The sequence below is a fragment of the Lithobates pipiens genome, unplaced genomic scaffold (genome assembly GCF_037356315.1).
Source record: "Lithobates pipiens isolate NorthernLeopardFrog02 unplaced genomic scaffold, aLitPip1_a1.2 Scaffold_8, whole genome shotgun sequence".
Classification (NCBI taxonomy): domain Eukaryota; kingdom Metazoa; phylum Chordata; class Amphibia; order Anura; family Ranidae; genus Lithobates; species Lithobates pipiens.
In genome coordinates this window covers 212,361,351-212,388,637 of record NW_027507903.1, presented here as the reverse complement: position 1 = coordinate 212,388,637, position 27,287 = coordinate 212,361,351, and the positions used below count along the sequence as shown (strand labels likewise).

Genomic DNA, 27,287 nt, shown 5'->3' with positions numbered 1-27,287 from the left:
TCCTGCTCCATGCCCACTAACCAGCTAAACACAATTGGGGCAGGTTATTACATCTTGATTGATGGGGGTTTCTCCTCCCTCGTATTCTAAGACACAGGCTGGAGGGCCGTGACGCAGACTGTGACTGGCAGAAATTTGCCCACACTATGCTATTGTCAAAAAATAATAAAGATTTGATTTCAAATACAGTATCTATTTGTATGCCAATTTAAAATAGTTTATTGATATTTATTTTTACTCTGTATTCCAAAGCCTGTTTTTTTTTTAACAGGTGACCAGCAGCAGCATTGTTTCCTTGCAGACAGGCTGGGAAAGGGCTGGGCCCTGTGACATCTGTATATCACATAGGAAAAAGATACTTTATTATTGCAAGTGGCCAAACGTTTTTTTTTTTTTTACATTGAGTGGAATCACACTAAAGGTTAACCAAACCCAGGATATATAAGCAGCAGGTTGCACTGTCATGGCCCCGTGCCTGCTATCATTGTGACAAAACACGTTGGGCGGGACTTGCTGATGTCACTTCCGCTTACACACTTCTGGAGTTTGGAACGCAAATTAGTATTACATGCTGAAGACATTGTTGCATGCGATCTTAGCTTGTGTAATGAGAGCATATCTTAATTGTTTTTTTTAAACAAAAATAAATGGAATTACACTATGGAGCTTTCCCTGGCTTTTATCTCCTTATTACAGGCATGCATGCATGATGGAGCATTACTAAGAGACATCCATTTACTCCACTAAGACGGCAGTGGAAAAAGCCCAGGAAGAGACCACTGGTTCTACATACAAAGCGCTTGTTAATTTGAGCTCTTGTGAGTGTGGAAACATAGGAGGGGAGCACGGAGTTTCACACAGCTCATAGAAGAAAGTATTTTGAGTTTTTGTGTAGTATCACTTTAAGCCCTATAAGGGATCAGGGGGTTACAAGCCGGCTCAGGCAGTTCAGTCAACTTAAAAGGCTTTATTCATCAACAAAAAATTGACAAACGTTGTCTTTATAGGTAGTTCAAACAACACAAAAACTCTTCTTAGCAGTATAAGACAGTCCGTATAAATAATGCTGAGCTTCCCAGCCACAGCATATAACATAGCAAAGTCCTAGTTCAGGCAAGCTCACCCAGCAGGATCAAGTCATAGGTAACAGGGATCCTTCCAGCTTCAATCTCCTCTCAGCTTTGACAGCTCAACAGCCATCTCTCTCCAAACACACTTCTCTGACATTTTCAACTCATATGGCAATAAGCAGGTCTGAAGGGGAAGTACCTGCCCTCTTAACCCCTTCTTAAGCCTGCCCCAGGCTGCCTCTCCACACCCCCTTCAAGCCCAGGCCAATTTTCAGTTTTCAGCGCTGTCGCACTTTGAATGCTAATTACTCAGCCATGCAACACAGTACCCAAACGAAATTAATATTTTTTTGGAGACAGATAGAGCTTTCTTGTGGTGGTATTTAATCACTGCTGTATTTTTTTTGCTAAACAAACAAAAAAATCAAACATTTTGAAAAAAAAATGTTTTTCTTTGTTTTGGTTATAAAATTTTGTAAATAAGTAATTTTTCTCCTTAACTGATGTGCGCTGATGAGGCTGCACTGATGGGCATTGATGAAGTTGCACCGATATGCGGCACTTGATCGACTGCACTGATGATGAGGCACTGATGAAGTCTCACTGTTATGTGGCACTGATGAAGTTGCACTGATATGAAACACTGATGGGTGGCACTGATAGGCGGCACTATGAAGTTGCACTGATATGAAACACGGATGGGTGTCACTGATAGGCCAGCACTGATATGAAGCACTGGTGGGGGGGCACTGATAGGAGGCATCAATAGGTGGCACTGATGATGAGGCACTGATAAAGTTGCACTGATATTCGGCACAGATGGGTGGCACTGATGAGGAGGCACTGATGAAGTTGCACTGATAGGCTACATTGATATGCAGCACTGATGGGTGGCACCGATTGGCACTGACAGGCAGCACTGGTGGGCACTGTTGGGGCTGCACTGTTCATCAGGATACTGATAATCAGTGTAGATATCCCCTGTGTGGATTTGCCGGTTTTCGCCTCCCCTTCCCTCACAACCCGTCAGGGGAGGGTTGCCGATAACCAGCAAATCCTGTTTACATCTGTGATCAGCTGTGATTGGACACTGCTGATCACCTAGTAAAGAGGTGCTGTGATTGGCTCTTTCCCCCGATCTGTGATCAGCTGCGTCTGAAGGCGTGCATATAGCGCGAGCATGGGAGGATGTCATATGATGGCCTCTTTTCAAAGTGCGGTGCTGGCAAATCAGTTAACAGTGAGTCTCTTAGCAATGTCCTAGCAGCAAGGCAGTATAGGGTGATGCCATCTTAGGGTGTTTTTCAGTCAGGCTTCATGAGGTAAGTAAACGGCCTACACCTATATTTAGGTCATTATTCAACTTTGATCAGAGCTGCACAGTTTGTTTTTTCTTTTCTTACATCAGGGGACACGGAGCCATAGTAATAATTATGTGGGTTATATCGGCGTATCAGGTGCTGGACACTGGCATGCCCCTTAAGGCGTGTACTTCCCCCATATAACCCCTCCCATTACTGAAAGTCCTCAGTTTTTTCGCCAGTGTCTAAGGTGTTGGGCACATGTAAGGATGTGTGTACTGAGCTCCACGGGTAGTAATCCTTTGATGAGAGCCAGCCATCCTGACCGGATCCGTTCTGATGTCTCCATAATGGACTAAATGAATGGTACCCGGGCCTCTTAATCCGAAGACACAAGGCTTTGCTTGCGAATGCTTTAAAGAGCTGGGCCCTGGGATTCAGTACGTTTTGGTAGTAAGGCCAATAAAAGTTTACTGGCAGGGTCTTCTTGCAGGTCCAGGATTGTGGGTCAACCTGAGTGTTCCCTTGTTCCTGAAGGTTTCCTTTTAAGGTCTCGGAGCCTACCGTGAAGGGAGGGGGGTCTGATTACCTCCTGGTTCCCCAGATTGTCGATTTTTGTCTGATTGAATGCCAGCCAGCTGCCTTTTTTTCTTTCCTTAAAAAAACTTTTTTTTTGGCAAGCCACGGCCGCTCGCTGAGCGGAGGATTTACCCCCCCCCCCGCCCGCCATGTTGCGGTGCTCACACAGGAGATTTAACTTCCTTGTTTGAAAGAGGAGGGGGGCCATTTTCCATGTGGGGGCATGGCTAAATGGCGTCAGACAATGGCCACACATGTAGGAAGTATTTTTTTAATACAAACGTTTTTATTGGGTGAAAAACAGAATACACAGTAGTGCACATATACACAACTTGCAGTAGCATTGTACAGAGTTACAGTAACGCTCTGATGAAATAATGAGGAACAATGTCCAGAGAAAACATACAACAAAAAAGCAATAGAACAGGGCTATAGAGATGTAGGAAGTATTTTAAAGCTCTGCAAGAGAAGCTGCTGCCTGGCGATGGAGGGACAGAGTAACGTAGGGGAGATTTTCTCAGGCAAGTGGTTGCCGGTCAGGTTTGGTGACACAGGCATTTCCCTTTTGACAACATTGTACTGTATATCTAGGATTAATAGCAGTTATTGTACTGTACTATAACCTAGCAAGTGTTACATTATTTTGCTGGTATTGCCTCTGCTTTGTACTATAAGCTACGAGTGACAAAGGGATCAGGAACTCCTCTAAGGGGTTAATGGTATACAACAATCTAAAAACCCTTCCTCCCCTGAGAGGTATACGGCCAGTCCGGTGAGCCATCAAGGGTAGAACACTTCTGTCCCTGTATTTCATACAAACGGGTTTTTTCTTCTGCCATTTAAAAGATTATTGCTATGATGTCTCTCTATAGTAGGACTAAACATAGCAGATTCCCATCTAGTCCTCTTGGCCCTTTTGTTGAGGTGCAGGAGACTGGGGATCAGGTAGAGCTTCCCAAATATTGGAAGATACTTATCTTTCCTCTTCGGAGGAGCCTAACATGAAGGGAGTAGGATTTTTTGGGGGAACTATCAATCAAATTGACGTCCCCATGTGTGATATATTGATAGATTCTGCACTAAAGATCTTATTGGAAGATATGAATAGGAAGAGAAATTGATAACTTAGTGAAATGTGTGTGATCAGCATAGAGTTGCTGCTCCCCAGAACCCTGAGTGAATGTTATAGTGGACGGACAGAACCCTGAGTGAATGTTATAGAGGACGGACAGAACCCTGAGTGAATGTTATAGTGGACGGACAGAACCCTGAGTGAATGTTATAGAGGACGGACAGAACCCTGAGTGAATGTTATAGTGGACGGACAGAACCCTGAGTGAATGTTATAGAGGACGGACAGAACCCTGAGTGAATGTTATAGTGGACGGACAGAACCCTGAGTGAATGTTATAGAGGACGGACAGAACCCTGAGTGAATGTTATAGTGGACGGACAGAACCCTGAGTGAATGTTATAGAGGACGGACAGAACCCTGAGTGAATGTTATAGAGGACTGACAGAACCCTGAGTGAATGTTATAGAGGACGGACAGAACCCTGAGTGAATGTTATAGAGGACTGACAGAACCCTGAGTGAATGTTATAGAGGACTGACAGAACCCTGAGTGAATGTTATAATGGACGGACAGAACCCTGAGTGAATGTTATAGTGGACGGACAGAACCCTGAGTGAATGTTATAGTGGACGGACAGAACCCCAAGTGAATGTTCTACTGGACGGACAGAACCCAGAGTGAATGTTATAGTGGACTGACAGAACCCCGAGTGAATGTTATAGAGGACTGACAGAACCCTGAGTGAATGTTATAATGGACGGACAGAACCCTGAGTGAATGTTATAGTGGAAGGACAGAACCCTGAGTGAATGTTCTAGTGGACGGACAGAACCCCGAGTGAATGTTATAGTGGACTGACAGAACCCCGAGTGAATGTTATAGAGGACTGACAGAACCCTGAGTGAATGTTATAATGGACGGACAGAACCCTGAGTGAATGTTATAGTGGACGGACAGAACCCTGAGTGAATGTTCTAGTGGACGGACAGAACCCCAAGTGAATGTTCTACTGGACGGACAGAACCCCGAGTGAATGTTATAGTGGACTGACAGAACCCCGAGTGAATGTTATAGAGGACGGACAGAACCCTGAGTGAATGTTATAATGGACGGACAGAACCCTGAGTGAATGTTATAGTGGACTGACAGAACCCCGAGTGAATGTTATAGAGGACGGACAGAACCCTGAGTGAATGTTATAGTGGACTGACAGAACCCCGAGTGAATGTTATAGAGGACGGACATAACCCTGAGTGAATGTTATAGTGGACTGACAGAACCCTGAGTGAATGTTATAGAGGACCGACAGAACCCTGAGTGAATGTTATAGTGGACTGAGAGAACCCCGAGTGAATGTTATAAAAGATGGACAGAACTCTGAGTGAATGTTATAGAGGACGGACAGAACCCTGAGTGAATGTTATAGTGGACGGACAGAACCCTGAGTAAATGTTCTAGTGGACGGACAGAACCCTGAGTGAATGTTCTAGTGGACGGACAGAACCCCGAGTGAATGTTATAGTGGACTGACAGAACCCCGAGTGAATGTTATAAAAGATGGACAGAACTCTGAGTGAATGTTATAGAGGACGGACAGAACCCTGAGTGAATGTTATAGTGGACGGACAGAACCCTGAGTAAATGTTCTAGTGGACGGACAGAACCCTGAGTGAATGTTCTAGTGGACGGACAGAACCCCGAGTGAATGTTATAGTGGACTGACAGAACCCCGAGTGAATGTTATAGAGGACCGACAGAACCCTGAGTGAATGTTATAAAGGATGGACAGAACTCTGAGTGAATGTTATAGAGGATGGACAGAACCCTGAGTGAATGTTATAATGGACAGACAGAACCCTGAGTGAATGTTCTAGTGGACGCACAGAACCCTGAGTGAATGTTCTAGTGGACGGACAGGACCCTGAGTGAATGTTATAGTGGACTGACAGAACCCCGAGTGAATGTTATAGAGGACCGACAGAACCCTGAGTGAATGTTATAAAGGATGGACAGAACTCTGAGTGAATGTTATAGAGGACGGACAGAACCATGAGTGAATGTTATAGAGGACGGACAGAACCCTGAGTGAATGTTATAGTGGACGGACAGAACCCTGAGTGAATGTTATAGAGGACGGACAGAACCCTGAGTGAATGTTATAGAGAACGGACAGAACCCTGAGTGAATGTTATAATGTACGGACAGAACCCTGAGTGAATGTTATAGAGCACAGACAGAACCCTGAGTGAATGTTATAGAGGAAGGACAGAACCCTGAGTGAATGTTATAGAGCACAGACAGAACCCTGAGTGAATGTTATAGAGGAAGGACAGAACCCTGAGTAAATGTTATAGAGGATGGACAGAACCCTGAGTGAATGTTATAGAGGACGGACAGAACCCTGAGTGAATGTTATAGTGGACGGACAGAACCCTGAGTGAATGTTATAGTGGACGGACAGGATGGGTGTGGAGTATTAGTTGGATGAGGTAGAAAGCTGCTGTGCAGGGTACACCCTGAGTTCACAGGCTCATTAGTGGTGTGTATGAAGGCGAGGAGTCAGTCAGAGGAGCTTCTATTCCCTCCTCTCCTCCTCCTCCCGCACACACAGTCCGTCTATATAGAACTCTGCTGATAACTTTCCTCCTCACACTGAACTTTCCTGACTGAAGGACCAGGAGGGGGCGGCACCCCGAAGCCTCCTCCTTTGCCTGTTGTAGGGCGGTCGGCTGACTGCCAGAGTGGGACGATTTGAAGTCTCCGGAAATGATGAAAATAAGGATAGAAAACGAAAAAAGAAGATTGAAGTGAGGTAAAGCTGAGGGGTTGTACCTGTGTCCTGTGTGTGGTGTGTATGTGTGTGTGTGTGTGTGTGAGAGAGAGTTCTTATCTAATGGCATGCCATGTCATTCCTACACTGAGCTGATAACCCGCCGCCTGTGCTCGTCTCCAACTCACTCACCAACTTCACTACAAAACTTCTCCTTCACTAAACGGCCGTGTAGCCGGAGTGCGGTCACGTGACGCCTAGTAATGCGAACTCCCCTATACTGTACTTTGTACATCTGTCTGATACAATGTGTCTGTCTGAGAGAAGAGAACTCCCCCTATACTGTACTATGTACATATGTCTGATACAATGTGTCTGTCTGAGAGAAGAGAACTCCCCCTATACTGTACTATGTACATATGTCTGATACAATGTGTCTGTCTGAGAGAAGAGAACTCCCCCTATACTGTACTATGTACATATGTCTGATACAATGTGTCTGTCTGAGTTAAGAGAACTCCCCCTATACTGTACTATGCACATTTGTCTGATACAATGTGTCTGTCTGAGAGAAGAGAACTCCCCCCCCCCCCCCTATACTGTACTATGTACATTTGTCTGATACAATGTGTCTGTCTGAGTTAAGAGACCCCCCCCTATACTGTACACTGTACATCTGTCCGGGTACAATGTGTCTCTCTGGGCTCTGTGGGACAGACAGAGGGAACAGAGGGGACCTTTCAACAACTTTATCTTCCCATTAAAGTGGTTGTAAACCCTTACAAACCACTTTGACCTACAGGTAAGCCTAGATTAAGGCTTACCTGTAGGTCCAAGAAATATCTCCTAAACCTACACGGTTTAGGAGATATTGGCCCGAAGACAGGCACCGCTGTACATGGCAACATAGGATAACATGAAGGGGCGTTTAGAGGGAAAGAACAAAAAAGCTTAAACGTCTGTAAAAGCAGAATTTTTGAGCTTAAGTGTGCATGAGGTCTAAGGCCTGGTTCACACATGCGATTTTAGATGTGACTTGGGTAGCACTCAGGCCTGGATTGGCCACAGGGCACAACGTCGCATCAAAGTTGCACTACGTAATTGCACTGCAAATCGCCTCAAAATGGCAGTAATGTGAACCGATCAGGTCTCCACCTAACACATCCCTCACAGGATGGATTCCAAACAAAATAGATTGTATGCAAATGTTGCAAAAAGAGAGTAACACTTTATTTCACAAGACATTGTGTAACATCATTAGAAACTTGCAAGGCCTGTTTTTTAAGGCCTCATGCACACTGGGCATTTGCTTAGCTCTTCTTAAAACCTTTTTTTGGTCATGCGCTTGAGCGCGTCAAGCACCTGAGTATTCATTCATTCCATTGGCCGACATATTCATTTATTCTGACTATTGAAATGAATTAACGCTGAAGTCCTTGACACACTGATTGAACACGGACGGGTATTAGGGGGCTGAAAATTATACCGTCACATGCCCAGCGTGCATGAGACCTAAAAAAGGTCCACTCCTATTGGTCACAGGAGTACACTTACTTGTGCTTTCCTGTGACCCAGAATTAACTGTCAGTGGGCTAAAGCCGGCTGATGTCAGGTGAGAGGTGTCATGTGAGGACTGGTTCACATCAAAACATTGTACGGAAAAGGTGCGCTCCACGCGTGCTTTCTGCGCCGCAGGTGAACGCACTTCCCTTGTAATCTGCATGCAGGTGCCAATGTATTGTTAGTGGCCATGAATTGGAGCATCATAGCTGTAGCATGTGTAGAACCCCATCCAAGTTTTCATTGCAGCTTAAGGGGGGAAGTCGATGGGAGGTAAATCTGCAGCTAAGTCGCCTGTTTTTTTTTTACTTCCCCTGTAGCCGCCCATGTGTACAGCCCTTAGGGCTTGTTGCCACTTGTATTGGTCCTCTGAAGAGCATTCCAGGTTGGATTGCTTTTTAGAAGATGCTTGACTGGCAGTATCGAGGAGTTATGTCGCCTTCTTTCCACCTGTTTTAACCCATACAAGCCCTCACTGTCGCTTCAATGGGCACAACACAACAGTGGGGATCATTTTTGGCGCTTCTTGATACAAAATATTGTGGCCTATGCCTACCCCCATACGGCTACTTTTGCTGCTTAGGGAAAACAGTTGGGGAGGTGGGAAAAATGTAGCTCAAACACGTTTTTATCGCCCTCTAGGACAGACTACTGAATATCTACCTTTATTCTTATTTACATAATCTATAACATGGGAGGGAGGTGTTTTATAGTCCACAAAGCCCGCAGAGTGCACAGGGCAGCGCTGGATTTTTTTTCTTTTTTTTTGACAGCTATAATAAAGTAGTTTTAACAGACTCAAACAAAACCAAAGAACGCAAATAAGACAAGTTCATTGTTAGAGTTTACATACACTTTATTAATACATATAACACAATAATAACACCACACCAATGACATAAAACAAACAATACCACACAGCATCCAAGTCCCAATATTTTCAGTGTACAGACACAGTCCTGAATAGGACTGTCTGTATAGAAAAAGATTGAGTGGGTATCTGATATTGTACAATTAATGAACAGATTTTACAATACTGGACAATTTCACAATGAGGCAGTTTTCAGGTAGCATCTTTGGGGTGGTGCCATTGCCCATTACAATGAATGGGCGGCGCTTCCAAAGCTCCTGAAAAGTGCTTCCGAAGCTCTGCAACACGGGAGATTTTAACCCTTTTTTTAGGGTTAAAAGCTCACCGCTAGAGGCCGAAAAGCGGCACAAAAGTGACGCTTAACCACTTGTCGACTGCCTCACGCTGATTTACGTTGGCAGAAGGGATTGTACAGGCAAACTAATGGGCAAGCTCCGTGAATCGGGACGCAGGTCGTGCGGACTCGATCGCCATGGGAATACCTGCGATCGTCTCACGGAGAGGAAGAACAGGGAGATGATAATGTAAACAAGCATCTCCCCGCTCTGCTTAGTGAGAGTGTCACTGATCTCTGCTCCCTGTGATCAGAGCAGAGATCACTGACATGCCACACATAGCCACGCCCCCCACAGTTAGAATCACTCCCCAGGACACACTTAACCCCTATACTGCCCCCCTAGTGGTTAACCTCTTCACTGCCAGTGTCATTTACACAGGAATCAGTGCATTTGTATAGCACTGATTGCTGTATAAATGGCAATGGTCCCAAAAATGTCTGATGTGTCCGCCATAATGTCACAGTCATGATAAAAATCGTTGATCGCCGCCATTACTAGTAAAAAAATAATTAATACAAATGCTATAAAACTATCCCCTATTTTGTAAACGCTATAACTTTTGCGCAAACTAGTCAATTTTTTTAACCAAAAATATGTAGGAGAATACTTTTCGGACTAAACTGAGGTAAAAAAGAGTTTTTTTTATATATTTTTGTAAAAAATAATGTGTTTTTTCAAAATCGCTTTTTTTTTTGTTTATAGCACAAAAAAAAAAAAAAAAGCAGAGGTGATCAAATACCACCAAAAGAAAGCTCTATTTGTGGGGAAAAAAGGCCGTAAATTTTGTTTGCGTGCAACGTCGCACGACCGCGCAACTTTCAGTTAAAGCGACGCAGTGCCGAATCGCAAAAAGTGCTCTGGTCAGGAAGGGGGTAAATTCTTCTGAGGCTGAAGTGGTTAAGCAGCTGTAAAGCGCTGCAAAAGCGAGCAGCGCTTTACTGTGAACGCACGGGGTGACCCAGATGTGAAAGGGCTCTTAGGTTTGAATGCAGGGTACTGCAATTTTTTAATGGTTTTAAAGATGCCTTGTGAAATAAAGTATTTGTTTGTTTTTGCAATAGTTGTATACAATACATTTTTATTTAGAATGTGAATGTTCCATGCTGTGTGAGATGTGTTTTCAGGTGTAGACCTTACAATACTTCAGTTTTTTTTTTTAACTACTTACCTACCAGGCACTTTCACCCTCTTCCTGCCCAGGCCAATTTTCAGCGCTCTCACACTTTGAATGACAATTGTGCGGTCGTGCAACACTATACTCATGAAATTTTTATCATTTTATTTTCACACAAATAGAGCTTTCTTTTGGTGGTATTTAATACTACTGGGTTTTTTTTCTAAACAAACGCAAAAAGAACAAAATGCTTTAAAAAACCTTCTTCATTTTTGTTATAAAATTTTGCAAATAAGTAATTTTTTCTTCTTCACTGATGTACGCTGATGAGGCTGCACTGATGGACACTGATATTTTGCACTTATAGTCACTGATGGGGCTGCACTGATAATCAGTGCCCTGATCATCAGTATAAAATGTCATAGGATAGCTGGTTATCGGCTTTCCTTTCCCCATGCTGTGAAGATGCTAATGAGCGATGTGATTGGACTCGGCAGATCATATGGTAAAGGGCCGCTGTAAATTGATCCTTTACCTTGATCTGTGATCAGCGGTATCTGAAGGACACAGCTAACACAGAGCGCACCCTGGGGCCACAACTGTAGGTGTCTTTAAGCTATGGTGCAGTCAGCAAATGGGAAGCAAGTGCAGACGGCTGACAAAAGCCCTGGTGCCACTGCACTTTTTTTACTTGCCATGGTGAGCGGATACCTGCGATTTGTCGAGCCCTGACCTATGGCCAGCTTTAGATTATCTTTCCTAATAGTTGTTGTGTTGGTTGTGACTAGTTTAAAGCTGGACTCTGATTACAAAAAGTTTTCTTTACATAACTTTACAAGTACTGTAGCTGCTGACTTTTAAAAGCATGTACTTACCAACCCTAGTGGTCTAACACTTTATTCCAACAACCTAAAGTCCTCACATGTGTTTTCAGTACTGCAGCATCATATTGGATTTGGGAGCCAGCTGTGACTTCCTTGTCACTCACAGCCATCCTCCTACTATGAGATCCGCTGACAGGGGAAGACTGTCCTGAAGTCTGCTGGGATGTATGACATGTATCCAAGGAGGCTGCAGAGTGGAGGGGGCAGACCGAGGGCTAATTCATCCTCGCCTAGGTGAGGAATGAGGGAGTGGGAGCAAGTATCAGCTGGAAATGGGAAGAGGAGAAGGTTAGACTCGTGTGTGTCTTAAAGGAGAAGGAGGGTCCACTATAAGAGTAGAATTACGTGTTTTCATCTTGTCAGCCAGTGCTGTGCCATGTGACAGAGCAGTGTAAATCCAGGGACTGGATGGAAAAATACAAATACAAAATTTATACACAGTTACAATACAATTCAATACAGGAGTTACTTATTCTTTATATAAAACAAATAAATAAAATGCCTTACACCCCGAGGCTTCCTGCTGGTAACATCACCGGGCACTGCGGGGTCTTGGGGAAGCCGAGGGTTCCAAATCTCTTTAGAAGCTTCTCCAGCAGTGCTTAGGAGCACAATATAATATTTTTTTATTCCTTTTACAAGCATTTTTTATTCAAGGGCTCCAAGATAAGCAAACCTTGCATTTTCATGGAAGGCATACATTAAATATACTTCTCAATAGCTACAAAGCATCTAAATCTACTATGTGTTCACCAAATGTCTTAGCAAACTCAGATATTACCTGGTAAAAGTTGTTGTGCATCATTGGGCAGCATATAACTTGTAAAGAGAGCAGAGCTATGGGGGGGGGGGGGGGCAGCAGATCCTCCCACCTTAGGCTGTCTATGGAAAACGCTGGTGGGCTGGATAGAATACCAATCACATTGCACAGACTGAGAGAGCAGCAGTGACTGGGCTTTGCTATAGTAAAGTTCTGCACAGAGAGTTGTTTCATACTGAACAAGATTTCTGGAAAAAATGCAGAAAGGAAACCAATGCTTAAAGCAGTATTACACGCAAAAGCAAACATTTATAATATTGCCACTTACCAATTCTTAGATGTGATGGCTGCATTCATTTTCTTTTTAGCCTTTCTTTCCTTTATTTTTATCTGGTGATCCTGCCAGTAAGTCTGTTTTTTTTGTTTATGTTTACTTTTTTTACAACAAACACAATACAATGACAGAGATGTATTTTACAATATCCAAGTGCACAAGTACAATTAGCCAAAAACAAGTTCTCCATCTAAGAATTAACAAAGAAAAACAGAAGGCATAAGGCCATCATACAATAGGGTTATAACAGCAATAGGTATCCAACATACGTACAGTATAGCTGGCCTTATCATTCAGTATATAAAAGTTACTGGAACGTGAATGTCACAGACTTGGTAGGCTTGAGGGCAAGAACTTTCTGCCCTACAGACAAGGTGTGATTCCAGGTGGTACGATCGTGTCCGGACTTCATCACAGTGAACAACCAAGTTAGAACTGCATTTCTAAAACAGCCCAGGAATAACACAGCACACATAAGGTAGTGTTCAGCAGTTAATAGGATGACCAAGATTCCCATTTACAATCAGAGATATGTATGGTGTCCATTCGTTTTATAGCCTCCATGTGGTAAAGCAACAGAGATCAGGACACAGGGAGACTGCCAGTTAAAGAGGAAGTAAAGCCTGATGGGTTTACTTCCTCTTTGTCTCCCTGCAAAGGTAAAGCATAATGGACTACTATGCATAGTAACCCATTATGTGTCCCTTACCTGACACAGGAGCCAGTGATGTCACCGCTGTCCCCTGTAGCACAGAGCATCCATCTTCTTCCGGGCCACGCCGGAGCAGCGATGACGTCACTCCCGCGCATGCACACGGTAGCCACCACTAACGGCATATCGCCGTTAGCAGCGGCATGCTGCTAACGGCGATAGTGCGCCTGCGTGCTGCTGTCTACGGCGCATGCCCCGTAGACAGCTGTCGCTGTCTTTTACTAAATATCTCCTAAACCGTGTAGGATATTTCTTGGACCTACAGGTAAGCCTTAATCTAGGCTTACCTGTAGGTCAAAATGGTTTGTAAGGGTTTACAACCACTTTAAGGGCGATGGCCCAATGAATGGCACTAAATATGTGCCAATTTTTTGGTAAGGGGACGACACCTTTAGCAGCTCAGCAAAAAAATAAACACATTTGGTGTGTCAAAGTTATTTGTGTGCCAGTAATCTGAGAGACCTTCTGCCAAAGTGACCTGAGAGCCCTACAACTGCAGAACAAGCTATCCTGCAGATGTAGTAGTTAAAGGATTGAGACAAACCATTTAACATCAACAAGGGACCTTACAATGATCAGCTTTTATGTGAAACCTATATTCAAAAAGGGTATAAAAACTGTTTTCTGTAATTGCCTAAAAAAGTTTGAGCTGAAGTTTGGCTTTAATTTGTTAGTGTATTCAAATCTGCTAGTATATCCAACACTCCCCTCTTGCCAGACTGACAATACTGCTGTCCAAAGGTGTCTCTGTTGCTCCACTATCCAACGTGTAGGAACTCTAATCCAGTGTACACACAAGCGGTTTCTCCGCCGGAATTCCGCTGAAGCTGTCTTGCATACACGTATGACGGGACTAAAAAGAGAAAGTTCAATAGCCAGTAGCCAATAGCTTCTGTCTCGTACTTGCTTCAGAGCATGCGTTGTTTTTGGTATGTCGGAACAGCATACAGACGGCCAGTTTTCCCGATAGGAATTGGTTCCATTGGAAATATTTAGAACATGTTCTATTTCTAGGTCCGTCAGAATTTTCAACGTAAAAAGTCTGATGAGGCATACAGACGATCAGAATATATGATGAAAAGCTCCTGTCTGACTTTTTCTGTCAGAAATTTTGCTCGTGTGTACGCGGCATAAGGCTTGGTTCACACCTATGCAGTTTGCTTTCAATATGTTTCTGCAGTGCTTTTTGCATTTTTTATGCTTTTTTGTTTTGGGTGGATTAAGAAAAGCAAATTGCAGAAAACACACACTACATGTTTTTCTAAAGCCTCTCCATTGAAGTCTACTGAAAACTTTTTTGCGTTTAAAAAAGTCCCTGACCCTTTCCAAAAACACAGCGGCTGAATAAAGCATAATTGTTAACGTGTACCATAGGAAACCATGTTAAGCCGCGTACACACGGGCGGACTGTATGGCCAACTTAGTCCGTCGAAACACATTTCAGCGAACAGTCCGCTCGTGTGTGGGCTTCAGCGGACTTTTTCAGCGTGCAGTCTGGAGTACTAAGTATTTCGGAATTTCCGTAATACTGTCCGTCATACTTTGGTTTCAGCGGACAATCCGCTCGTCAGTAGGCTAGTTCGACGGACTAAGAATGGCGCATGCTCAGAAAGGATTTACACGGCGGAAGGTTGCATTGCTGTGTATTGGACTTCCTATTTCTAGTCCCGTCGTACGTGCTGTACACGTCATCGCGCAAGCTTTCGATGGACTGTTTGTGCATCCGTGTGTGGTCAAGTCCATTCATTCGAAAGTATGACGGACTGTCCGTCGGATTGTATGACGGACTAAGTAGGCCATACAATCCGCCCGTGTGTACGCGGCTTTAAATGGACTGTAGGGCGTTTCTGCAAAAAAAGCAATAAAAAATGCATAGGTGTGAACTGAGCCTAATACAGGAGGTGTGTTTTTGGCCAGATCACCAGAGGTAAACAGCCAAAAAAAAGTAAACTAATGCAGCCACCACATGTAATTATTGGTAAGGTGCAATATATTATATAGTGGTTTGGGTTTAATACTGCTTTAAGTAAGAATTCACATGCCTTTTGTAGTTAGACAATCTTTGTTCAGTCTTGATTTCAGCTTTTAATAGATGACTCAGACATTTTAGTAAGTATATGAGCATTGTTATGAAATAATAGAGGTTAATAGGTCTGACCTATTTTAATAGGTGGCTCATGCATTTATAAGGAAGAGCATGGGGTTGGACTGATGTAAGTGAAGAGGTCCAACCTATTTAATGTGAATGTAAACCCAAAAACGAATTTTATACGCTGTAAATGATTTCTCCTGCCCCTTTAACATTATGTTGGATATAACTCAAGAATGTCACCTCTGTTCTCTAGTCAGCATAGGTATTTGTAGGCAGGTTCACAATGCACACACACTGCTATTCATTATTGCAGCATCGATATCACCCTAATGTGCATGCTCCCACTGAATCAGATCTTCGTAATTCAATGAGGAGTAAAGAGCAATGATGTTACTTGCACAGACGTGCTCATGCTGCCTTTGGCACAACACAGGATAATTAGAGTGTTTAGACACATGGCCCCTGGAATGAAGTATTTTGGGACTATTTTTTTTAAGTTTGCTCACATACTGTATATAGATAATAATTACTTAGTTGGTCACATTCAGCCGGACTTGTTCTGTATTGTTGAAGATGTTTTGTTCTGTATCTTAGCCACTTTTTCAATTCTAATGAGTGTTAGGAAAATAACCCAGCACTTATCACCAGGTTAGAGATGTTAAAGCAGCATTATATATGAAAGACAGTTGGTGTTGAAGGCCTCCACCCATGTTTAGGAATGGTTATTCCAGTTTTATGTAGATGGCCTCTTTCATGCCTCTTGTGAACAAATTGTCCTCTCTATCCAAAATGTGCACCTTACTGTCCTTAAAGTGGATGTGAACCTGACTTTTTTTTAACAAAGACTTCTACCTGGTACAATAGAGGATGTCAAGTCATCTGTGCCCAGTCTTGCCACCAAGAGTTAATCCAGCTCCGAGCAATTCTCTTGTCTTTTTCTAGTAAGATAGAAAAAAGACACACATAATTTTGTGTTGCCACATTTACCCCCACTGCTGTGACTGACATCTGATTTCTTTATCTCATACACGGCATGAGAGCAGAGAGTATGTTACGATTCCAGCTTCACATCCCACCTCCTTTCTTCTCCAGCTCTTCTTCTCCGCTTTTTACTCATCATGAGGCGTGATCAGTGTGACTGAGGTGGATTTACATGGTGCATTCAGCTCTCAGAGCCAGCAGTAGGAGAGTGTAGAGGTGGGTGGGAAATCTTGTGACATCATGACTCCATCCACCGAGCTTCGGCAAAGAGACCCACTCACTGATTCCAGAGTTTGACTGGGCTCCTACTGCTGAAGGGGGTGACATTTGCAAGTTAGGGATACATGCATACTTGCCAACAGTCCTGATTTCCCCTGGAAATGAATGGTATTCAGGCCTAAATCCCAGTCTTACCACGTCACAGGAAAATTCACGGGAAATTGGCTTTGTCCCGGTGTCCGTGATGAATCAGCCGCCGCTGGAGATACAGGGTCACTTCTATTTTTGTAAAGAGCAGCTCTCCTTGAGGCCAAGGCTGGGAAGAAACAAGAGGCGGGTTGTGAGTCTGGCCATGAGGCGGGGGGCTGGCGGCAGCTCCATTTGTATTGGCAGCCACTTTCATTGCCACTCGGGCTCTGCCTCTTGCTTGTTCCCCTCAGCCTCCACGAGAGCTGCTCTTTGCAAAAATAGCAGCGGAGATAATATCACCAGTTCTGACCCCGGACCTCTAGCGGTGGCTCTGGTGACACAGCAGCATGAAGGTCTCAGGTCTAGTGGCAAGCTGCATATCTGATGATAAATACACTGCATCTCTGGTGGCAAGTAAGCTACATCTCTTGTGGCAATTAAGCTGCATCTCTGGTGGCAAGTAAGCTACATCTCTGGTTTCAAGTAAGCTACATCTCTGGTGGCAAGTAAGCTGCATCTCTGGTGACATGTAAGCTGCATCTCTGGTGACACATAAGCTGCATCTTTGGTGGCAAGTAAGCTGCATCTTTGGTGGCAAGTAAGCTGCATCTCTGGTGGCAAGTAAGCTGCATATCTGGTGACACATAAGCTGCATCTTTGGTGGCAAGTAAGCTGCATCTTTGGTGGCAAGTAAGCTGCATCTCTGGTGGCAAGTAAGCTGCATATCTGGTGGCAAGTTAGCTGCATCTCTGGTGGCAAGTAAACTGCATCTCTGGTGGCAAGTAAGCGGCATCTCTGGTGACAAGTAAGCTGCATCTCTAGTGAGAAGTGAGTGCATACATCTCTGGTGGCAAGTAAGCTGCATCTCTGGTGACAAGTGAGTGCATACATCTCTGGTGACAAGTAGCAAGCTGCATCTGGTGGCAAATGAGTGCTGCATCTCTGGTGACAAGTGAGTGCATGCATTTCTGGTGACAAGTAAGCGGCATCTCTGGTGACTTGTAAGCTGCATCTTTGGTGACAAGTGAGTGCATGCATCTCTGGTGACAAGTGAGTGCATGTATCTCTGGTGACAAGTAAGCTGCATCTCTGGTGACAAGTAATCTGCATATCTGGTGACGAGCGAGTGATGCATTTCTGGTGACGAGTAAGCAATGAATCTCTGGTGATGAATGAGTGATGCATCTCTGGTGACGAGCGAGTGATGTATCTCTAGTGATTAGTGAGCAATACATCTCTGGTGACAAGTGAGTGCATGTATCTCTGGTGACAAGTAAGCTGCATCTCTGGTGACAAGTAATCTGCATATCTGGTGACGAGCGAGTGATGCATTTCTGGTGACGAGTAAGCAATGCATCTCTGGTGACGAGCGAGTGATGTATCTCTAGTGATTAGTGAGCAATACATCTCTGGTGACAAGTGAGCGATGCATCTCTGGTGACGAGCGAATGATGCGTCTCTGGTGACGAGCGAATGATGCGTCTCTGGTGACGAGTGAGTGATGCATCTCTGGTGACGAGCGAATGATGCATCTCTGGTGATTAGTGAGCACTGCATTTCTGGTGACAAGTGAGCGATGCATCTCTGGTGACGAGCGAATGATGCGTCTCTGGTGACGAGCGAATGATGCGTCTCTGGTGACGAGTGAGTGATGCATCTCTGGTGACGAGCGAATGATGCGTCTCTGGTGACGAGCAAATGATGCGTCTCTCGTGACGAGTGAGTGATGCATCTCTGGTGATTAGTGAGCGCTGCATTTCTGGTGACAAGTGAGCGATGCATCTCTGGTGACGAGTGAGCAATGCATCTTTGGTGACCCTTATCTGCATCTTGGTGACGTGTAAGCTGCAGCTCTGGTGGCAAGTAGCAAGCTACATCTGGTGACAAGTGAGTGCATGCATCTCTGGTGACAAGTAAGCAAGCGCTGCATCTCTGGTGACGAGTGAACGCTGCATCTTTCTTTTGCTCTCCCTCTCTTTCTCCCTACATCCCTCTCTTCCTTCTCCCTCTATCCCTCTTTCATCTCAGATACTAACCACACTCCTTTAAGCTACACCCAATAGTTTGTTTAAACCATGTGTATTTTTTGCCGCAGCGCAATTCGCGTGCCACATTTTCCTCCACTATATCACTCCTACAATGAATGCCGCACCCTAATTATAATAAGTCTCCGCCTACAGACAAAAAAGTGCCCCTATAATTTTTTTGACAATGTTGGCAACTATGGATACATGCATGGGGCTTGTATGTATATATACATTAATACTGTGCCATTAATTTATACTGGGTGAGTGGTGGGTTTACATCCACTTTAAAATAATGTCCCTTTTCCCTAACACTTAGCTCTGAGAAAAACAACTCCTCCCAAGCAGTGGGGCTCTTCTCGCAATGCAAAGGTTAACTGCTTGTTTAGGGTACTGAAAGGAGCAGTTTTGCTTAACCAGTTCTCTGCTAATGCAGGCTCCCTGTGTTAGACCGATCCCTCCTCCTTCCTTGTGCTCTGGCAGTCCCAGGTCCTCTGATACCATCAACTACAATACAGTGTCCATAACATTGGAAGTGAGGACACAGAGGGACAGTCCACTATCAGAGTTCATAGGAGAAGAGAGTGCTGGGTCTTTTGAATGTACAAGCTTCTGCCTCAGGGTATTGCTGGGCTTAAAAGACACAGGAATGTCTGTTAAATAGGATCTTCAAACTAGAAAAAAAAAAAAGGAAAAGTCAGCAGCTACAAATACACAAGCTACTAATAAAAGGGTACTTACATGTGTGCTCATAAGTTTACATACCCTGGCAGAATTTATGATTTATTAGCCATTTGTCAGAGAATATGAAAGATAACACAAAAACTTTTTTCTTTCACTCATGGTTAGTGTTTGGCTGAAGCTATTTATTAGAAATCAACTGTGTTTAGTCTTTTTAAATCATAATCACAACAGAAACTACCCAAATTACCCTGATCGAATGTTTACACACCCCAGTTCTTAACACCATGTATTGCCCCCTTTAGCATCAGCGACAGCTTGAAGTCTTTTGTGATATTTGTGGATGAGGCTCCTTATCTTCTCAGATGGTAAAGCTGCCCATTCCTCTTGGCAAAAAAGCCTCCAGTGCCTATAAATTCTTGGGCTGTCTTGCATGAATCGCACGTTTGAGATCTCCCCAGAGTCGCTCAATGATATTGAGGTCAGGAGACTGAGACGGCCACTCCAGAACCTTCACTTTATTCTGCTGAAGCCAATGAAATGTTGACTTGGTCTTGTGTTTTGGATCATAATCACGTTGGAATGTCCAAGTACGTCCCATGTGCAGCTTCCTGGCTGATGAATGCAAATGTTCCTCCAGTACTTTTTGATAACATACTGCATTCATCTTGCCATCAGTTGTGACCAAATTTCCTGTGCCTTTGTAGCTCACACATCCCCAAAACATCAGCGATCCAGCACCGTGTTTCACAGTAGGAATGGTGTCCCTTTTATCATAGACCTTGTTGACTCCTCTCCAAATGAAGTGTTTATGGTCTTGGCCAAAAAAGCTCAATTTTGGTCTCATAACTCCAAATGACTTTGTGCCAGGTTTGAGGCTTGTCTCTGTGCTGTTTGGTGTATTGTAAGCAGGCTTTCTTCTGGTAACTCAACTATGCAGCCCATCTTTCTTCATGCACCTCCTTATTGTGCATCTTGAAACAGCCACACCACATGTTTTCAGAGAGTCCTGCATTTCACCTGAAGTTATTTGTGGGTTTTTCTTTGCATCCCGAACAATTTTCCTGGTAGTTGTGGCTGAAATTTTAGTTAGTGTACCTGGTTTGGTTTCAACAGAACCCCTCATTTTCCACTTCTTGATGAGAGTTTCAACACTGCTGATTGGCATTCTCAATTCCTTGGATATCTTTTTAATTCACTTTCCTGTTTTATAAAGTTCAACTACCTTTTCCCACAGATCCTTTGACAATTATTTTGCTTTCCCCATGACTCAGAATCCAGAAACATCAGCACAGCTCTGGATGAATGATGTAGGGGTCTGTCAGGTTATGATTTAAAAAGAGTAAACACAGTTGATGGATAATAAATGGCTTCAGCCAAGCACTAACCATGAGTGAAAGAATTTTTTTGTGTTATTCATATTCTCTGAAAAATGGCCAAGAAATCATAAATTCTGCCAGAAGCAATCAGGATGACTGGGGGTTGGGACTTTAAATGAAGCAGGCAGGTGTAAAACATTTAAATTTATTGGAAAATCGATGGTGAGTTGCATGAGGGTAATCATGAGTACACCAAGAAGACCAATATATTCCATTCAATGGATAAACATACAGCAATAACAATTGACCACTAAAAATACAAATCACATATTACAAGTGATCATTGAGTAAGTAAAACATATAGTTGGCATAAAACATGGCATATAGTAGCTCTATGCATTTCGTGGATTCATCCACTCTTCAGGAGCATGCACGTGGAAAACTGAATGCTGTAGTATAATAATAAGAATATCTGTAAGGTCTGACCCTGTCACGGAAAGCAGAGATTAAAATAAAGTAATTAGAAGTAATATTGGCTAGGATAAACCCCCCAAAACCACTCTCAAAAGTACTTACATTATCTGTATTTATGCAGTGGCAATATGCCAAAATGAATCAGAATAACCCCATAAATTATGCCAGGGTATGTAATCTTATGAGCACAACTGTACCTGTTCAGAGATCCAGCGCCATCCTAACCCGGGCCAGTTCTTCACCAGTTTTCAGGTTCCCAGTGGCGGCATATCTACTGTGGGAAGCCGGTTGTGGATCCTTGCGGTTTCACAGCCAGCTTCCCAATGTGCATGCATGAGCCACACTGCGCTTAGTGAATGGTTCCGTAGCCTTTTTGGGACCTGTGATGTGTCCCTAGGCCACCTAAGCAGAAGTGGGAGTGGGTACCTATCAAAACTAGGTACCCGCTCCCCCAAAATTAATTTTTATGTACCTAACTAACCACATCTTCTAGTTGATGTCTATAGGCAGCTATATGCAGCAGCTGAGGGTCCCAGACCAGTGTTTACACCCACTCTGGACGCTGTACGGCTCCTGTGTGGCTGTGTGCATGAGCCCTTCCTTTAATAAGCAGATTTCAATTTGTTGATAACATTTTGTAACCAGTCAGCAAGCATGTGTGCACAGCTGTACAGACCATGGGGAAATGTTGTCTAATGAAACATTATCATGCTGTTGTGAATAAGGATTTAGTAATTATTATGCTTTTTTATTTTGATAAAGCAGAAGGAATGTGTTTATTAAAGCTTGTTTATTATAACAACTTTCAACTGTGTGTTTTTTCACATCTTTTTCTTTTTCTTTTTGTGCATTGTTGAGCCTCATGCACACCCCTTTGCTCCTGACAGGAAGTAAAAAACAGCTGAAAAAAATGGCATAAAGTTGCGTTTTACACACATATTTAGGCACGTTTAGGCGCCTCAAGCGTTTGGGTATTCATTCCATTGGCCAGAATAATAATTCTTTAACTGAATGAACGCCCAAGCACTAAACATGCCTAGCGTTTAGGGGTGTTTACATGAGTTTGGTGCATCAAGTGTTTTTTCTACTCAAATACTTTACTTCTTTTTTTTCTCAGCCTCCAAACACCCCTCGTCTAATACACCTATAAATGCCCATGTGTGCATGGCTACATAGGCTAACACAGAGATGAGTTTACTGGCAAAAAAAAAAAAGCCAAACCTTTTTTACGTTTACATTTTTTTAATGTCCAGTGTGCATGAGGGCTTAACCTGTTGCCCGAAAAGTCGCCGGCCACCCGCGATCGCTCCACAGAGAGCCAGAACAGGGATCTGTCCATGTAAGTGGATAGATCCCCGTCCTGATAGGGGAGGAGAGTGAGCTCTGCTGTTCCTAGTGATCAGGAACAGCGCTCTCTCTCCTCCTCTAGTCAGTTCCATCCCCCACAGTTAGAAACACCTCCCAGGGAACAAATTTAACCTCTTGATCGCCCCTAGTGTCAACCCCTTCCCTGCCAGTGACATTTACATAGTAATCAGTGCATTTTTATAGCACTGATCACTGCAATTTCGCAATCCCGCAAGAAAAAAAATCACAGATAAACGCCATAACTAGTAAAAAAAAAAAATTATAATAAAAACGCCATATATATATATATATATATATCCCCTATTTTGTAGACCCTATAACTTTTGCACAAACCAATCAATATATGCTTATTGTATTGTATTTTTTTTTACCAAAAATATGCAGAAGAATACATATTGACCTAAACTGATGAAGAAATTCTTTTTTTTTTTTTTTACATTTGGGGATATTTATTATAGCAAAAAGTAAATATTGTTTTTTTTTTTCAAAATTGTCAGTCTTTTTGTTTATAGTGCAAAAATAAAAACTGCAGAGGTGATCAAATACCACCAAAAGAAAGCTCTATTTGTGGGAAAAAAGGCATCAATTTTTTTTTCTTTTTGTGTACAATGTTGCACGACAATGCAGTCCGTTTTCATCCAATCTCTCCATAGAGACCAGCGGCACTGGACAAGCCCCTCCCCCTCAGTGAACAGAGAGTAACCTGTCATCCGCCAGCTCAGTGGAAATCAACGGAGAGATCTCCCGCTAAGCCGGCAGACAGAGGCGGACTCCGTGGAAGCGGAGTCCGCCTTGTGTGAAAGGGGTCTTATAGGTCATTCCAATTTTGATCACACACCTGTTTTTAATTGTTTTAGCTTTATACATTGTGTTTTCATTGGGTAAGTACACATTGGGAGTGATTCACTAAGAAGAAGGCACTGCACCAGTTCATACATTAATTGGTGCGCCGGAAAATCATTAATAATTAATACAATTAAGTGCGAACCGGCGCAGATAACGATAATAAATACCTGCATATGTAAACTGCAACTGGTGCTAGGGTAACTGTGATTTTCTCATTGATAATAGCGCACGACCAATCCAGTTGGTTAATTTCATCCCATTGGATGTGTCTTGCTAGGCAATTAGTGGGTGTTCTCAGTTAATTAACCCTTTTGATGCTAATCTCATTCCTATCACTTCTAATATATCTTTGAAATGTGTTTTTATTTTGTATTTTTTTACCCAAATCTTTTGATACATTACAGAGAAGTGTTTCTAAACCCAATAAATTTATATTTTCAGATCTTGATCTTTAACGGTGACTATACACTGCAATCAGTTATATCTTACATAAATTTGATTTAGGCTCCTTTCACACAGGGCGGATCAGTGCTGATCCGCCCCGTGGATATCCGCTTGCACAGCGGGGATCGCCGGAGCGATCTCCGCTGAGCAGGAAGATGACAGGTCCGTCTCTGCACACTGCGCAGAGATGGACCTGTCACAGCGCCGCACTTTCCCCTATGGGAGATCGGGTGACGACGAACCACAGTGTCCGTCGTCACCTGATCCGATGACGGATGGAAAAATAGCTTTTTCCTCTGTCACACTTTTTCGGATTGGAGCGGGTCGGATGATAGCGGACATGTCACCTCTGACATCCAATGCTCCATAGAGCTCTATGGAGCATCCGTTCAGGTCCGCCTGAAAAACTGAGTTTTTCAGGCGAACCTGAACAGATCAGTAGTGTGAAAGGGGCCTTAGTGCAAGAGCCTGTTTGATATCCTATAGAAGAAAAATGTAGCAGTGCTAAAAATAGAAAAATAACACTTGTGCTAGGAATTAACCTTTAACTAAAAATAACAATGAAGATAACCAGAACAATTGATCAAGCCCAATAATATGCAATTGTAAATGAGTGTTATATAATTAGTACATAAAAAATGAACATATAAGGAAAAACCAATGAATAATTAAACATGACAAAAACGTGCAGATAAGAAATTGTGCATTGAAAGGTAAAGATTGAATCATTCCACCGTGACACAGTCCAAGTTCATAAAACAGTGTTCAAAAATATTGGATTGGATTATCGTTGATTCCGTGACCTTTTTTCAAGACATGCTAGCATGATCAGGAATCTTCAAATGACGGCTCTCCAGCTGTTGCGGAGCTACACATCCCAGGAGGCATTGTAAAACTCTGACATTCAAAGACATGACTAGGCATGATGGGAATTGTAGTTCCTGAACAACTGGAGGGCCGTAGTTTGAAGACCCTGTGCTAGACTATTATTATGTCTCCATAATTGGGAGTGTGCCATTTACCCAACTTCTCCCTGCTGGTGAATCTATCTATCTATCTATCTATCTATCTATCTATCTATCTATCTATCTATCTATCTATCTATATACATTGGCCTGGAAGTGAATCTTTACACAGGAAGTAGGTGTGTGTTTTGAGGCCAAACCATTTAGACATGCACACATGACCCACGTAAACACCATCCCATCTAAAAATAAATCAAAAATTATCTTAATTTGCAAATAAGGGTCATCTCTTCCTCAGAGAACAGTGAGTGGGGCATGGTGGTGGGAAGAAATTAGCAGCAGTACAAGCAATTTCCTGGAGGGGAGTGATGTCATTCCTGTGTGCTGGCCACCGCTTCCGGGAACCAGATATGCGCCACGGGTACATACCTCTGGGAAAACACAGCAGTTGCACATCTGACATACACAGTGATCACGCATCTAGATGCATTTGGTGCATCTATCTGCAGATACCCAATTTTTATGGAAATTAATAGTAAAGTGGATGCAGATTTCCAGGACTGGACTAACAAATGTTTATAGTGAAAGGCAACTGGTGTTTTCTATTAAACAAGGTCTAAATGGGCCATTGACACGCATCACAGTTGGACCTAGGAATGTGTCTTTGCAAAGTTAAACTAAATGAAATGCTTTCTTATTTTTTAGAGTGCAGAGGGATTAGAAGTCTTGTCAGTTTTTGGGGATGTCTGCACCCCCATTTTGCTGTGTACACCCAAAATTATTAGGTATCTTGGACTTTGGGGTTTATTTACTAAAGGCAAATACACTTTGCACTGCAAGTGCACTTGAAAGTGCAGTTACTGGAGATCCAAGGAGGAACTTGCAAGGAAAAAAAAAAACAGCATCTTTGCTTCTACATGATTAGATGATAAAATCGCCAGTGCTCACCAGTGCTTCCCCTCGGGTTTACAGCAAGTACACTTGTATTGCAGAGTGGATTTGCCTTTAACAAACCCCAAAACACCTAATAACACAACAAAGTGCTAGAGTGCAATTTACCTAATGGGGACACTAGTTAGATTGACCTGTGTGTCCCCAAGGAAAGACGTTGGTAGGGTTTTTCCCTCACTTCCTGTTTGGCTATGTGACAGGAAGTGAAGCCAATTTTCAGAAAAGGAACACAAAGCCCAACCTAAAAAAGACAAGCAGGGGTTCTAACACTCACTTGGTTTCCCTCAAATGCCCACAATTAGAATAGGATTGTCTTGAGCTAGCTTTTAGCTCAATGCTCTAAATCAGTGGTTCTCAACCCTGTCCTCAAGTACCCCCAACAGGCCGTGTTTGCAGGTTTACCTTCATCTTGCACAGGCACTTTGGTGGCTTGGTATTTTGGACAGCTATTTAGCTAAGATAAATTCCCAAAACATGTCCTGTCAGGGGTACTTGAGGACTGAGGCTGAGAACCACTGCGCTAAAATGGATAATTGAATACTTACCTCTCTGTAATTTTCCTTTAAATGCATGCATACGCTACCATGAAGGCACCAGGAAAGTAGCTTTTTGTTTTGCCATGCTAATCTGCCTAGTTAAGCTGCAGATGGGAAATGTGCTGCATGAAATTTGTTGGGGGGCGGGGGGGGGGGGGTGTAAAATGCATTGCTTGGATTGACAAGTTATTAACAAAACACATTAAACATAAAAATGTGCTACAAATTTAAATTGGTCAACAAAACAGAACTTGGAAAAAAGCAAGGAAAGCAAAAAATACATGTATGTTAATTTGAGATACTATCAAAATATGGTTTTGAGGTCTGACCATTTTGCATAGGAAATTTACAGGTGTTAAAAGGACTGTGCCCACAAACGGAGAGTCTCTTAAGAATTTAAACCAGGGGTCTCAAACTGGCGGCCCTCCAGCTGTTGCAAAACTACAATTCCCATCATGCTTCTGCCCGATGGAGTCATGCTTGTAACTGTCAGCCTTGCAATGCCTCTTGGGACTTGTAGTTTCCCAACAGCTGGAGGGCTGCCAGTTTGAGACCCCTGATTTAAACATTTGGTAGTCACAACAGCTTGAGGAAGATTTTGCCAAATAATGCAGCACGGACAATTAAATCAAAGTGAAACTAGCAACCTACACAGAAAGCACCCCCCCCCCCCCCCCAAAGTCCCTGAGCATGCCCAGAACAACCCAAATGCAACTAACACAAAATAAGCCACCGCCTGTCCAAAATTGCAGTCTATGGGAACTGATTCGTTAATTTTGTGATTCCCCACTTGACTGGCTTATATTCTAGTTATTGGCCTTAAAATGGGT

General features: G+C 43.2%; 1 protein-coding gene across 5 annotated transcripts in view; it reads left to right on the top strand.

The window, feature by feature from the left end:
• The window catches only part of MDFIC (MyoD family inhibitor domain containing), a 205,289-nt gene that overhangs the window by 13,041 nt on the left and 164,961 nt on the right, over positions 1-27,287 (top strand). The window contains exon 1 of one of the 5 annotated variants that reach the window (XM_077472103.1): positions 796-818. The exons of 3 other annotated variants lie outside the window; for them this stretch is intronic. The gene's annotated coding sequence lies outside the window, so the exon portion shown is untranslated. Of the gene's footprint in view, positions 1-795; positions 819-6,676; positions 6,838-27,287 lie in introns of those variants that run through there. One more of the 5 variants, XM_077472102.1, reaches the window with a different exon arrangement.